Genomic DNA, 16468 nt, shown 5'->3' with positions numbered 1-16468 from the left:
ATTGAGTCTCTTTGGTAAAGATTCCAACATTACATAGTTTCTTGTACAGAGAGAAAATGTTGTCAAAATTTGTCTCTACACTCTCCATCTTTGTTGATAAATCAACTTGTCTTAGTGCAATAGAAGTAAACATCTTGTCCCTAACCTTAGTGTGAAACTTCCTTTTAGACCATTCCAATAGCTTTACATTTGACTTTATATCTTCATCCTTAATGTTATGAACTATATGTACAAACTTCTCTAAGATAGGCTTATTGGAAAATGAATCTAAGATATCAAAAAAATCTACAAAAATATCTCTAGTATCATGTAGAAATTTATTTTCTTGTGCTCCCTTCTCAAGATTTCTTGCCTTGACTTCCTCTAGAAATCCTCTCAATGAACAACCATTTCTTCAAGTTTGATTATTGTGGGTTTAAACTAGGGTAGAACAATCACCTCATCTAGACTCACATCCTCATATGATGTTGTCCTACCACTCTTAGGTGTATTGGTACTCAACCTTGATATCTATAGAGGTGTAGCTTGAGTACTCAGCCTTTGAAGAGTTTGCTTCTAGGAGGAGGTGTAGTGACTGGTAAAGTTACCAGTGTCTATATAGCTACCCATTCCTTAGTCTCATCAGTCATCTTATATATGTCATCTTGTTCAACCTCTGTCTAATATTCAATAGGTTTTTGTAAGATAAGTGTAGGATTCTCTTCCTTATTATCTCTCTCTTCATTACCCTTATTATCAATTATGACAAATATTGGAAACCTTGAGATTTGTAGACTTGACAATAATGTAGCTTGGGTATCTGGATCCTTCTTCATTTCAATGAAAATAATAGGCATTGAAAATGGTTGTTTATTAAGCTAACCTTATTGTTCAAGGGTTACACTTTTAGCTATTTCTTATTCATGGGTTTCCTTCTCTTTTACATCTAAAACATGTGGGAGCACAAAAGATGTGTCTTGTTGTGTCTCAATAGATACAATCTTAACATTTTGGGATTCATCAATATTTACCAATAAAATATTTGTGCATGGTAGAACAATATTGGTGGATTCTTGTTGTAGTGACTTGAAATCTTCCTCATTCAATGGATTAACATTCCGCATAGAGTGATTAGGAATGTCCTCAATGGTCACTAAGTCCTATTGAATCTCTTTCTCACAATGTGTAGGACTGCTTCTTAAAAAAATAACATCATGTGTATCTTTTGCATCTTCCTCAACTATCTCAACCTTAGCAATCTCAACTTGTTCTATTTATATTTTCTCTACATGTGCTCCTTTCTTCTCTTCTATAGCTTGTGTAGTCAACCCATAAATTTTCTCCTTAGTAACTTTCTTTGGGTTACTATTTTCCATCTCCCCCTATTGTTTCAAGGTTTCCATCCTCATAAAACACCCAAGGTGATAGCCATGACCTACATTCTAATAAATTATTCATAATTTCCATGCAAGCATAAAAAGGAATACATAAGAACTTTGGTTATGCATTATTTCTTTTATATCCCTAAGTTTAACATTTTTATATTGTATGTCAATATCTCTATGAGTATTTCAAGTTGTGATGGTGTGAGATCCTTTCAATTGCCTTGTCACTCCAATTTGTTATCTAACTGTCAAATGGGCTAAGGGGATGTGAAAGCATCAGGTTCATAGTTAGCATGGAGTCACAACTATTTGGGCTAACATTCAAACTCAAGTTGTGAAGGCATGAAGGTTTTCAATCACATGACTACATATCATTTATGCAATATTCAATCTTAAGTTATGAAGTCACGATGGAGAGCAATAGTCAAGTTTAAATGGCTTTTGCATCTTTGCACATAGTCAAGGATGACTTTAGCTTTGGGTTGCGATGATATGAAATTCCTTGTTTTCACTTTTCTAAGAGTTAATGCTAAACTCTAGTTCTAAGTTACAATGAAGTGATGAGTGGACATGTTCCTTAGTGGACCCCAATTCATAAGAATCCGTCATTACATTGTCATAGGTTAATATAATTAGTTTTGAATGAGTGTCTTTTTGATAAATGTAGATTGGCTTAAATATATATCACTCCACCAATAAGCTCAAATGTTTCATGTTGTAACAGTGTGAGAGTCAAATAGCCTTAGTGAAGATTCAATTAACACATCCTTGCACAATTAAGCTAGAAGTAAAGAATTTAGGTTGTGAAGATACAAGGGATATTTGACAATTAAAGAAAGTAGTCATCATACCATCATAAGTGTCTGATTTACAAAGAAATATTAAGCTACAAAGGTGTGAATGGTGGTCATTGCCAAGCTCTGAGGGATATCTAACAATTAAAGAAACTAGTCATCCCACCATCATAAGTGTCTGAGTTACAATAAAATATTAATCTATGAAGATGTGGATGGTAATAAAGGCAATTAAGATTTAGGGAAGTTGCAGTGTTGCATGGATTTAATCCTAACCCCTAGTTTAGGCTACAAAGTGGCAAAAGCTTTGTTCACATCTTTGCTAGGTTAATAATATGGTTAGAGTTTCTGGCTACAAGGCTCTAAAAAAAGAAGAAGTGTTAAGGTTAAGGGTTAAGCACAGCATCACAAAGTCTCATCTATAGTTAAAGTTTTTAGTTATTAGGTTACAAAGAGTGATAGTAGTCATCCAAGGTAGTGTTCATAATGTTGCTTGGTTAAAGAAAGATTTATGTTGGTGGCTACAAGGAAGTGACATAGTTAAAGATAAAGGCATTATAGACAAAAAAAGTGTTGAGGAACAAGAAGATGCAATGATGTGATGAAGAGAGTTTAGTGGTCATCACAGGGTCACAACGGTTAGTGGACCAAAATGATAAATAGTTGCAAAGTAGTGAAAGGCATAAATTGAAGGTGTCACAGTTTCATAAGGCCATGCATTTAGTGAAAATAAAGAGATGTGAATCAATGAACAAGGGAAGTCTTCACAACCTCATAGGTTAACAAGGAGATGAAGAATAGGTGAGGTGGTGGAATGTTTCAAGAATATGAGGCCATGTGGTAGAATTGGCTATTGAATAATGACATGGATGACCTAGCACTATAGCAAACATGAAATCAAGTAGCTTGTTAATGGAAAATAAATCTTTTTTATCATCTGCAACCACCTTCTTGTATTCTCCAAGCTTGGTAAATGCATTTTTCATCCTTCCACCACCTTTTTAATCCATCTACAAGCCAGAGCAGTTATGGCTATCTTTTTTGTCTCTTTAGAGCATGATTTGCACACAAAAATTATTTTTTCTAGTTTCTAGGACATGCATCTGATCAAATTTCTCTTCTGATTCTCTGTTATTGATCTTATCTACAATCCAAATCCATGTGGTTGGAGTTTGAACTTAATATAAACATTAGAATTATGCTTAAACACTATAAAAGGTAGTTGTGAATATGTTTTGAGGGTTCATCTTTGCTTGTATTATACAATAACATTATGCTCTACAACTTTTTTCTTCCACTAATAAAGCTATATTCCTTACCTCTTCTTTCCATTCATTATTTGTCCATGTCTATTGATTTGTGGCGAATATTTTCTTTTCTATTTTCTTGATTCATATGTTGTGTCAAGTCTACTAGCAATTGTTGCATAGTAAAATTCCTTTTCCTTTCAATACTGCAATAAGTGCCAAACCTTCATGTCATTTTGGGAGATAGATTGGAGTCAAGATTATTGTATTTTGGGTTTTCATTTATGTTTTTTGTAGTTATAGGAATATCTTTAACCACATTCTATCTTGGTGCATCACCCCCCTTACTTTTCAACAATTTAATTTTGTGCATTCCTTCTCCCTTTTCCTCTTAAGTGGTAGTTTAGGTGCATCCTAATAGTAATGAAGCCAAGCTTCTTTGGAGATTCATCCTCATACCAAAAGTCCCACTCTTGGAGCTTTTTTCCATGTTACAAAAGGTCATTTGAGCATCATATCTTAAGCAAGGGTGCAAACTTTTTTGTCAATAGTTTTTGGTGTATTCGATGGGACAAACAGTTTCATTTGCTCAAGTCCACTGGAAGCCATTACAATCCTTATGTATTGAGAATGTGGGTGTTATTCTTAGTGCCATCAGCCTTTGGAGGCATTCCATAAAACACTATGGTGACTCTAGTGCACATCTATTAGTTTCAAGATGAATCAGTGCTGGTATGTGAATATCATTCTTGATCTTTTTTTTTTTTCAAAGTTTTTTGTGAAATACAATTTTTATGTTTTAACCATGGACCCATTTTGTTGAAATAACTATTGTTTCCCCCATATCATCACAATCTATTCCTTAGCCCTCACATGGCTATTTTCAATCTCATCCCCAAGCTAGTTATAACCAATATGCTCAAGGTTATTCCTATCCCCCCACCCCTACCCTACTAGTCCCAACATCCCCATATAAAGAGCTCAATGATATGATCTTGGAGTTCCAAAGGGAGATTGACTGCAAGTTCAAAGAAAGGAGTAGGAAAATGGACTCATATTTGCATGAGAAAGATGAGAAACTACTGGCATGTGATAGGAAACTTGATGAGATTGTAAGGAAAAAAAATATAGAGAGACAACATGAGGAGATGGCATACTAGGCCTATCTCCTACAACAAGAAGATTAGAGGGAGAAACATAGCCATTTTGAAGAGAATCTTGCAAGGAAAGTTGCTATAGGAAAAGAAGAGGAAATGCAACTCAAGTTAGATCATTTTTAAACCAACGAAGAAGAGACAACTCCTTCTCAAAAATATGTCATTCCTAGCTTCAGGAAGCCCCCTCCATTACAAGAGTCTATTTTTTAAACTACTCTACTCATTAGATGGAAAATATGGCCTCATGGGCTTTCCACACCTATGACCATTTCACTATTTGAAGGTGGACCAATTGTATGGACTCTTGATGTCCCAAACATGGAGTGTTGGGAAAACAAAATGGAGAAAATAAAGCAACAAAGGGAGGAGTTACAACCTACTAAGGAGAATGAAGAGGTAGATTCTAAAAAGAAGCAAAGGGATCCAACCCTCTTATTTGAAAAGCTTCCCTCTTTTGTTGAGGAAGAAGAGGAAGAAAATCAAGAAAAGGTTGTGCCTCCTCTTGAGGAACAAATCATGTCTTTTAAGCCTTTACAAGTGAATCATAACCTACTAGAAGCTAAGGAGGAAGGAAACCATTTAATGTAGAAAATAGTCCTCCATGATGTGGAGGATGGAGAAGAGAGCCTCATGTATAACTCTATCCTTGAGGAGGAACATGCTGATATGCATGAGGTTTCCCCTGTTGGAAATATAAGGTAGGTAAGGTTATTAAGAGGGGAGGGGTGAATTAGGAACGAATAAAACTTTATCTTTCTTAACCAATTAATCCTTTATATAATATTATGATCTAATTGCATGCATGAAAGATTCAAAGAAATAAAAATTCATAACACTTTGCCACAAGATATAGTGACCCAAAAACCTTCCAAATAGAAAGTAAAATTGGGGTGGGGATGATACCTACAATCTTTAGTATTGCAGTGTAAAGTTAACTAGTTAAGGCTTATTATTGACCACTTCTAGTGATCTTCCTTCTTAGGAGCAATAAGGACTATGAGTTCCACCTTGTTAAAGGATTTACAACTATACAATGAAGTATGCACTTGGTTAGGAGATTAGAAAAGTATTGATAACTCTACCCTATTAAAGGATTTGACTGATGCACTTGTTAGGATGAACTAGTGGCCGATCTCTAATTTGTCACTCTAATATGTTAAATGAGATTCCTTGTATTTCAATGATCACCTTACTGTAATAGATAAATCTCTATTGTCCCTTATATTGCTTGTAGCCTTAGTTAATTCACTCTCATGTACTTTATAATCTTCTTCAATTACATATTTGGATATGATACAATGCATCACATATATACCAATCCAAATAAACACTTACTAGAGTCAGCTACAATACCAATTTCATCATAATTTGCAAAGTCATCCCTTGTGTTGTAACTCAAGTTTAGAAAATAAACTTGGTGACCTTTTGATACACAGAAAATACTATCAATGCTCAAAAAAATTTGGTGCTCGGTTGAACTTGATGATCGATCCATACTAATCACTTCCAAGTAGCTCAAACTCAGTCAACACTATGTGACATAGTGAACACTAAGAAATTTGATAGCTTTTGAATCACTCAGTTGAAAATGCATGACTCAGTCAACTCTAGATTCACACTGTTAACCATGTGAGCTTAGTAGATATACTAGAACTTGGTTAACATACTAGAGCTTGGTTAACACTATGATCTTCTTCACTTCTACTGAATAGCTTGGTAGCCTTTGCTACACTTTGTTTGCACTGTAGATAGCCTTTGAAGCTTGGTAAACACTATGTGGCTTAGAAAACACTATAAATTGACTCAAGTGCATGGTAGACATTTCATTCTCACTACATGGCTTGGGAAAATTTGAAACACTTGGTAAACATTGTAGGAGAAATGATAAGCTTGGGAGCAACTTTAGAGTTCAGTAGTAATGTAACTATTTTCAACTAAGTGTTGAGTTACTAATAGACAAATTGACCTTAATTTCAAGAATATCCCCATTTGGTGTTAGTGACAAAACCACTTATAAAACCAAAAATATGAACATTCAAAACTATAAGTCAAAAAACCTCCTTTATCATCATTCTAAGTCTTCAACTCAGTTTTGATTTCTATTGGTGTAGCTTGCTAGCACTCTATTTTTTTTTTTGATTTTTCAAAAATTTCTTTTGTAAAGATATTTTTTGCTTATTTATACATGTATTTTCACAATACTATAGTACTCCACCATACATATATCTCTCCTATACACATACATCTATAGTATAGTGCACCTCTCTTCCTTTTTCAATATCTTCTCCCTCTTTATGAAATATTACAATATATAATATATTCTCCCCCTTTTTGACATAAATTCCAAAGGTGTATAATACCTATATGTTAATATCTAAATGTGACAAGAGATCAGAATGCACCTTCAGAATTAGTACCATAGTCTTGTCCCAATTCTCTTGTAATACCTTACTTACATGCATGTCTATCTAAACTTATGCTGATAATTCCATCATGTGGTCAGCTATGGAGAATTTGATATCATCGATGAGAGATTTTTCATTTGCAATGTGTTTCTACAATGCATCCATGTTTGGAAGTATCATGCCCTAAATTTCTACAAGTGTAGCCATGATTCTAGCTCCTCCCTTCTACAATTCTTCATGCAAATATTTCAAATATTTGATCTTTGTGAACTGTGCAAAACTATAACTTGAGTCAAGTGATAGCTGGTGTGCACTTACCTTCATATCTTTATCTATCTTGGAAAATTTATCCTTGACTCCTTTGTGAAGATATATGTATCACTCAATTTAACAAATAGTGAAATAACATTACTTACATATGTTTCTAGTGAAACAAGAATAGTTGATAACTCTACATGATCTATTACAATTTTCTATGCAACTTACTTTAATACTGTGTCCTAAAATTTTCTTTCATCTCTTTGTAAATTTTTTTCCTGTACATTCAGATCTTCATTGAATTTGTGGACAATTTTAGTTAGCTGATCAAGAATAGATTGTGTACTATCAACCTTAATACTCAAAGCATCAACAAATATGCTCTTTATGTCCTTAAGGACTAAATTTTTCTTCTTTTTCTCTAATCCAATCTTTTTTTGCTTAGATCTCTTCTTTAATAGTTCTTCTAGGGTATCCATTTGATCAGGGGTGAGAGTAGATGTCATGCCAAAAATATATGGCAAAACACACACAGCGATTTTTTTATTTTTTTATAAGGATTAATTAAGATAATAAGGTCGACAAGGTTCAAATGATTAATTATAATGGAACTAATTGTTCAAGGAGATTGAAATTAAGATAACCAAAGGTACTAGAAGATAGAAGCAAGTTCAACTAGGTATAGAGAGGTGACAACTTAGTTGAAACATAACATAAAATAGATGGTTTGGATGGACTTAATGTTCCTTAGAAAATTAATTTATTTAATTTAAACAACAATTTCACTTAACATTAAGAGACTCTGAAAACTCTAGGAGGTCAATTAAATTTAACTATTCAACCATGCTAACTTTGTTATCGGTTATACTATCTATCTTTTAATTTATAATTTCCTCCAACATATTTATTGTTGGTGTAAATACGTACTTTACTATTTACACTAGTTAAGTTTACTTAGGTTAATGCATTATCTAATTATTTTGCATTATTTTATTATTTTTATTTGTGAGACACTTTGGAGTTTGCACACCTTTTGAGTTGTCATGTAGACAACATAGGAGTATGCAACTCTATTTAAGCACATGGTGTCTACAACACTATTTTTCATGTCACACCCTTGTAGGCTTATCCTCTCATCACCGCACTTACTTCCATGCTTAATGGAAGATAACCCATATTTGGTGGACATGTGCTTGGTTGTATGACGCATCATGATGCTAACTTCTATGCATTCTAGAAGCTCTCCTAAGGCCTTTGTATTCAGGCACTCCTAGTGTACTCTCAATGATGAACTAGTTATTGAATACATTGTTATTCTAATCATACTTTCTCTCTCTTTGGTCTAGTGTGTGCTTCTATTTGAGTTCTTAGTTCCTAGGTGAATTTTTCCCTTAGGCAAATTCTTACATGGTATCAAAGCATAGAGATTTTCTCATCACAAGCCGTTTGAGACCTCTTGCTTGCTTCATCACCTCAGCCTGAATATGGAGTGCTACAGAAATTGGGAGTATCCAACACCAGATCTAACCTCGCCATTGCGTCTGGAACACTAAACTGGTGAAAATTGACAATAAGCACACCTACTTTGGCCCAAAGTCAACCGTGAGGAAAATTTTTTTTGCAAATCAGAACTCGGAGGCCTGATTTGTGGTATGGGTATGATTGTTTCATTGATCTGATTATTATTTTTTTGGATCTGAATCTCTACATTTATTTTCTTATTTGATATTTTTTAGAATTATTTGCCTATTTTTTGAATTTACTAGGCTAGTCGCAAATAATTTTTTTTATAGAACCGGTCTGTCAAATCCCAGCTTTGTATTTTGGGAATTATTTTTTATTAATTTGCAAGGACCATTTTATACTGCGGGCTAATTAAAGCAGCAGGTCGTACCATTATTTAAGGCAATTTGGATATTGCAACCCGTTAACTAAATCTGACATGGGTTAACTTCATTCCTGATGAACATTTCAAGTAGGGGCTTCCCTTAACCAGCGAGACTCACCTTTTCTTTCTCTCCCGGGTTCTGCCTTATAAACAATGTAGACTTCAGCCTACCATGTGTATATGAGCAATGTTAGTATGCTAATAGAAACCAAATTTAAATAAAGCTTCTACAAACTAAAAAAAATTCATAAACTTCAAGATAGACTAAGATGAGCTCTCAATTGAGAATATGAGCCATTAATGGACTCTCTCAATAAGAAGCTCTCTTGTTGAGTAGCTTTATCTAAATGGATAGGATGTATGCTCAATATGCTTCCAAAGGCTTCAATGGATGATTGTGGATTTTTGGTGTGGATAGATGACTTTAGTATGGATTTGGCTCTCAAAATAGCATTATAACTTTACTTCATGGATTGTGTTATTTTGCAAAGGGGAAGGATCCAATTTATAGGCAAGAGGCTTGAGGGATTGAGGGCTAAGATGCAAGGATGGGAAAAAGCTCATGGAGGGCTTAGATTGCATGAGAGGAGAGCACATGGATTGTTCTTCCTTACAACCAATCAAGGAGTGACACATGTCACATGGTGAGAGGATGGAGAAAAGGGGAAGGATGAGTCAACAAAGGAGGCTCAATGGATAAAATCTTCATAAAGACCCTCATAATGACTTGTAAGAGCAATAAAAGGGCTTGTAAGAGTCATTTATGACCTAGTGGACTTCATAAAGTTTTATGGTTGAGATATTTTGAGGGCGATGAGAGCAATTTCGACTTGGACTTGATTAGGAAGGTTTTAAGCTTGTTTAGGCTTGTGCAAATGATTAGAGGATGGATTAGGATGGTTTAGGATTAGCTTAGGGATAGGCAAGTGGATGGCATTTAATGAGGGTGGGTGAAGGAGGAGATATTTGTTAACTTTGGCTTGGGTTAGTAAGTTTTAACCCATGTTTAGGGAATGTGACAAGGTTAGGAGGGGATTAGGATTAGGTTTAAAGACATCTTCTAGAAGAGTCTAGATTTTGGATGAGGATAAAGACTTTCTAGAATAGTCTAGAATTTTCTAGGATGAGGATAAAGACTTTCTAGAAGAGTCTAGAACTTCTTAGGATGAGGATAAATTAGATTTTTAGGAAATAAATAAAGTTTTATTTATTTCAAGGGTTTGGGTTGAGGAGATATTTATTAAAACTTTTTTAATAAACATGAGGATTAATATTTAATCTTAATTAAATATTTTGAGTTGGGGTTAGGGGTAGGAAATGATGAGATTAGCCTTTAATCGAAATTAAAGAAGGATTAGAAGATTTTGGAAGAGGTTATTGGTCATAAGGAAATTGGCCAAGTTTTGGGCAAAAAATAAATTTTTAATTTATTTTAGGATTTTTGGTCAATTTATTAATTAAATAATTAATAAATAAGGAAATAATGTTTAAATAAGATTTAAACATTTTTGGGAGGGATTCCTTAATTAAATATTTTTAATTAAGATAAAGGGATTTAATGGCATAAAAATTAATTAATTAATTAATTAAATAATTAATTAATAAATGATGATGTCATCAGAGATTTTTTTTTCAGAAAATAAAAATATTATTTTCTAAAAGATTTTTAGGTGTCTACACCATGGATGTGGGACTATTGCACAAAATTTGACATCGCTTAAATACTTCAGCGTAGTCTGGTCTCTGACAACATGAGTATTTCTGGCAGTTTGTAGATTCCTGTGTCGTAGAGTACAGATATTCCAACTCATTCCAGCTCCTGCTATTCCAAAACTTGGTGAACAGAAGGAATCTCCGATAAAACAGAGTAATCTGGCAACAAAGACAATCTGGCATAATTTAACACACCCACTTGGATAGTTTAGGCTCTGTCCACCTTCTGCCACGTGGCGAGATTTAAGTGATCTCAACCCCTGCATGGTAGAAGCTAAGAGACACAGTCATCACTGACTCAACTGACTAGTCAGCATCCTTATCAGTGTCCACTTCAACATCCCATGCAAGCATCCAATTAGCATATGGTGGAACAGTCAGCATTGAGACATCACCAAAATTTGTACCATCCATACAGTATGGATTGACACACCAACTACCACGTCATCCAGTGGGTCTGAATTTTTTGCTGACATCACCATTTGCCTAGGTTAAATTTGATGCCCATTTGAACATCATTGCTAAGAATTTTAGAACTACTTTGATGGTCGTTTGACTATCAAATTTAGACTCGCAATTTCTCCTACAGACCCCTCTTCAGATTGCTTTTCAGTTTGTCAGCCTGATTTTGTGAGCTCATATCTTGGACATCCAAACTCTGATTTAGGTGGTATTTTATTTGAAATCAGGTAGAATTTCCTATATTTTCTAGTGGTGGTGTTGTTTTCTAGTTTTGGTGCATAGATTTTGCAAAAATTGCATTTTTGGTGACTGTACTTGCATAATCTTGCTTTTTGTAACTTCAAAAGCTCTTTACGAGCACATTTGGTCACTTTTTTAGGTTCTATTTTTTTTGAAAGTGCATATTTTTTTGTCTACTTTTCAGATTTGAAGTCAAATTCTAGGGTTGTGTGGACCAATTTCTCACTTTTAGAATTAGGCCTTCTTTGGCATTGTAAAGCTTTGATTCTTTTTTAGAATTGTTGTAAAACTAAGCTACAGTGCTTAAGTGATAGATTTCAGCCTTATAAGGTAGTTGCAAAAGAAAAATCAGAAATTCCACTTTGGTCTTTTTGACAAGTGGCCCATTGTAAATGCACTACTTATAAAATGCCAAAGCATCTTTTTTGGGGGGGGGGTTCTTTTGATTGAGTGAATAGGGGGGCTGTGTATTGTGTTTTTATGTCTCTCTATTGTGCTCTTTCATTTTCTGCATCATGGGTTTTAAATGTCCTTCTTTAACTTCATGCAACTATTCTACATGGAAAGATATTGCATGGAGTAGATTAATGGAAAAAGGATATAGTTTGTATGTTGATGGTACAATTACCAAACCTACTGATGCTAAAGAACTCATTGATTGGAAAAGACAAGACCAACAAGCTTTAGGTGTAATTAGGAGTTGTGTACATTGGGATCTTCTCTTTCACATTAAAAATTGTTTAGAATCTAAAGAAGCTTGGATAAACTTGAACAATTGTATGGTAAAGTGGATGATGTAGTGCCTGCCCCTAGTTTACATTTTCAAGCTACGTTTCTGACATCATTGCCAAACTCTTTTAGGCCAATTTATGTTTGATGATTAGTATTATTATTTTAGAGATTATCAGATGATGTTTACACTCAGTTTATTATATGATGAGATTACTTGGTACTCTATATTTCATGCATGTATGATGATTATTCAATGGTTTCAGATATCGATGATGATTAGTTAGATGGTTTATTATTCCATGTGCTTCTTATGGATACTTACTCCATACTGCATGTGTATGGTGTGCGTGTTGTTTTATTTATGTATGGTGTTTCTGATATGGTTAAGGAAGGGAGTCGTAGTCACCTGCTAGTCGGGATCTACACGATGCACCACTTCCTGCCATTGTTTGTTTAGCTTAGAATATTGTGTTTGTACATGCATGGATTTTATGCAGGTTGCAGGTACCGGGTATCGACTTCCCTGAATTGTCAGGATGAGCGTACCCTATCGTACTGTCTCAATGGTAAGAGAGGGGAGATAAACTCTTAAGTCCAATTCCTAAACCCTTTAGCCAATTGTCCTAATTGATAATTAGGATAAGTATCTGAGTTAAGTACCCTCCGAATGCATCAAATGATGTAATTTCGTGATTATAACCCTTTTGTTTGATTTGGTATGTATTTTTCTATGATGGGTTTTTGTATGTTGCTTTATGAGTCCTTGGTGTATTTTCTATTAATTAAGTCTAATTAAAAAGATTAATTAATGATTTAATTTAATAGAGAATTATTATGATATCTTTATATTTAATTAATTAATTAATTAAATAAAAGAATTAAATTTGGAGATTAAAATTCAAAGATGAATTTAGAACAGAGTAATATTTATTTAATTTAATAATAATATATTTGGAGTTCATTTTTAAATAAATGCTAAATATTATTGTTATTTAAATTAATTAAATATGTTATCAATTAAGTTCTAAAATAAATTAAAAGTTGAAAGATATTAAATTATTAAGAATTCTAGATCGCATGATCTAAGCATGAGTTTAAATATGAGAATTAAATTAAAAGATTAAATTATAGAAATTAATAATGTTATTTTAATTTCTTAAAAGTGCACATAAGATTTAAGTAATAAATTAATTAAGAATAGAAGTCAAGTGGAATTCTAAATAAAGTTATTTAATAAATCAACTTAATGTGCATAAAAGAGGAATGCAAAATAAAATAAAAGATAAGAAAGGTTAATTGGAGTTAACTCAGTTGTGCAAAGAGTCTTCTCGGGTGAACACACAATTAAGTGCCCCGGTTTGAGGAGGAATTTTCTTATCATAACGTTGGGGGTTCATTTTTGGAGGGACACGAATTGGGACAAGTTTTTGGACAAGAATTTTTGGGAGACTACTTTTGGAAGCGAATTTCAGAAGGCTGATATCAAGAAAGTTTTCCAGAAGAAGGTTACTGAGAGGAGCGAATTCTCTTACTATTCCTGGAGATTGCATATTAGCATCAGGACTAGGTAGGGTCTTGTGCTTTGACCACTGGTAAAATTATGCAATTTGAGATTCCTGTCTTCTTCGTGAGTGTTAAAATCAAGTCTATGGGTTTCATCGCATGAATTGCTTGTTCTTTGGTTCTGTATCTACGATAGGGTATTGTTAAATAATGTTTAGAAGTAAAATAAAATTTAATTAGGAATCCTCATCTTCTAGCTTAAAGAAGACATGACTAAATTGGGAAGGGTTCGAATTTAGAAACGAAATTCTAAATTAAAAATTTGGATAGTTGGAATAGTTCTTCTATCAAAGTAATGTGGAGATTAAATTATATATATAGTTTAAATGAATTATAAATTCTTAACAATTTCATAATTTAAAAAAAAAAAAATTGTTTAAAAAAAAAATCAAATTCGTTATTTTTTTTGAAAAAAATAATATATAAAAAAATATAATGTAATGGTGTGGGGGGGAGGGATTTACCCCGTGCCCACCCCACTGTTGGCGTACCGACAGTACCTGCATCACAGGTACTACAACAGCAGGTACAACGTACCTGCTGCCGTAGGCCCTACATCCGCAGGACTGCGGTAGGCCGTCGGCTTATATAAGCCGACAGTTATATATTACTGATTTTATTTTTTTTAAAACATATTTTTTGTTAATTCATTTTTTTTTTTAAAAAAATATTATTTACAAAACAAATTTTATTATTATTTAGAATTTTAAATTAATAAAATTATAATATATTTTAATTAATAATAGTTTTATCTTTATTAATATTTAATAAATAAATATTAAATGCATTTAACATAGTTTGTAAATAATAATTTATTAATAATTTTTGATAGATTTCGATAAGTAATTAGAAAAAGTAATTATTGATTAATTTAATTCAAATTAGTTTTAATTAAAGTTAATTGATAATGAATATCAAATGATTTGGAATATTGACTTAATGGAAGTTAATTATAGAAATGGGTTAATCGTAAGGGGAGTTATGAAAACTTAGTTACTTGAAATTCGACATTAAACTGAAACATAAACCCTACTTTAACTCAATAATATACTTTCAAATCCTATCTCTGAGACTTTGATGTTTTCTTTGTGCTTTGAGTGTTATGGGGTTGGTTTAGCGTTGACCAGTTTAGGTTGTTACCAGAGGCTCGAGGTTGTGAATGTGATGTCATGATGATTTGGTCTCGATCTTTCTTAACCCGACCATGGTAATGTGATGAAGTGCTCTATGACATGATTGTGTTACTGTTTGTTATTGGTTTCTAGTTTCCTTGTGTGAAACTGAGTTGTATGTATTTGAGATACTTGACTTAACCATTTTTGAGTCTCGATCAGTTATACTTAGATTATTTTTTGATCACTTGAAAGGACTGAAGTGTTTGTTATGTTCTTGATGATGTCATGTGTTGACTTGACCATTTTTGGAGTCTTCGATCAGTATTGTAATTTACTATTGGAATACTTTCTGGTTGCTCATTGGAGAACCATTGGATTTTGTGACTTATCATTGATGCCTTCAGTTGCTAATAGAGAACTGTCGTGATCATATGATTACTATTTGATATTATCTGTTGCTCATGAAGAACTGATGTAATTTTTGTGGATTATCTTTTATGATGTTTTTCAGTTGCTTGTATAGGACTGAGGTGGTTTTATTATGATTCTTTGATTTATGATTTCATGAGCTTAGGGCAGGTTATCTATGTGTAGAGTTGGGAAGTGGCTTGCAACGGGGGTCGGAGCCCTAAGAGGCTGCCTTGAGAAACCCATTGTAAGTCATTTTTAATAAGTGAAAACATTTACACTAAATGAGAGAAAATGAACCTAACAAGATAATTGTATGTTCTCTCCCATGCCTTGAGTGCTAGTATAGGCTAGGATGGGGTAGAGAGAATGCTTGGTTACGACCTTGCACTCCATAGTATGCCTCGTCGGTACGAGAGGATACTAGTGGCCACAGGATCAGTAGGGACCCGGGATTCCTAAGGGATTGCTCGGGTAACTTCTACATGACTTTTGCGATGACACTTTCTCGCTTGCATATTAGGTTTCCTACGTGTCTTGTGGTACCTCTAAGATTTAGATGTCGATCTTTTTAGGAACCCTTGAGTTAGCATACTTATAGGATTTCTTGGCCTTAGAGAGTATTTATGATTATAGGTTTTGCTATCCTATTTGGGACTTGAGACTATCTCCTCAGCGCGGTGGGAGTGGACCATTTAGGTTCCACGCGGTCGGGTGGTAGTGCTTTTACTCTTACCATTGAGATCCATTCCATGGTCACCATGGCTGGAGTTTTTCATGATTGGCATTTACCTTCACTATATTCTTGGATTATTATGATGGATGGTTAGATTTTATGATAGATGTTTTATCATTATGGATGTATTGATGTATCATGTATGGGAATAGTTTCATATATTTTTACTGTACTTTGTATCATGGATTTGAGGATGTTGTATCTTGATCTTTACATATGTATATTCTTTTAAGCCTTTCATACCCTATGACTTGTACAGTGGATGATTGAGCATTCCGAATTAATTTGCCAAAAGGCATTCGGAATAAATGTATATTATGGACATGGGACTTTCTGATTATTCTTTCATATGTATGTGATAGTTGTTAGACTTAGATTTAATTAAA

The 16468-nt window shown here is 33.6% G+C and overlaps 1 pseudogene; it reads right to left on the bottom strand.

Annotated features, from left to right (window-relative positions):
* LOC149557707 (uncharacterized) overlaps window positions 1-11308 on the bottom strand; it is a 32578-nt pseudogene extending 21270 nt beyond the window's left edge.
* Window positions 11309-16468: the final 5160 nt, after the last annotated feature.

This window comes from Cupressus sempervirens, chromosome 5 (genome assembly GCF_028749045.1).
Source record: "Cupressus sempervirens isolate cs-2001-9-10 chromosome 5, ASM2874904v1, whole genome shotgun sequence".
Taxonomy (NCBI): Eukaryota; Viridiplantae; Streptophyta; class Pinopsida; order Cupressales; family Cupressaceae; genus Cupressus; species Cupressus sempervirens.
This window is presented reverse-complemented; position numbering and strand designations above follow the sequence as displayed.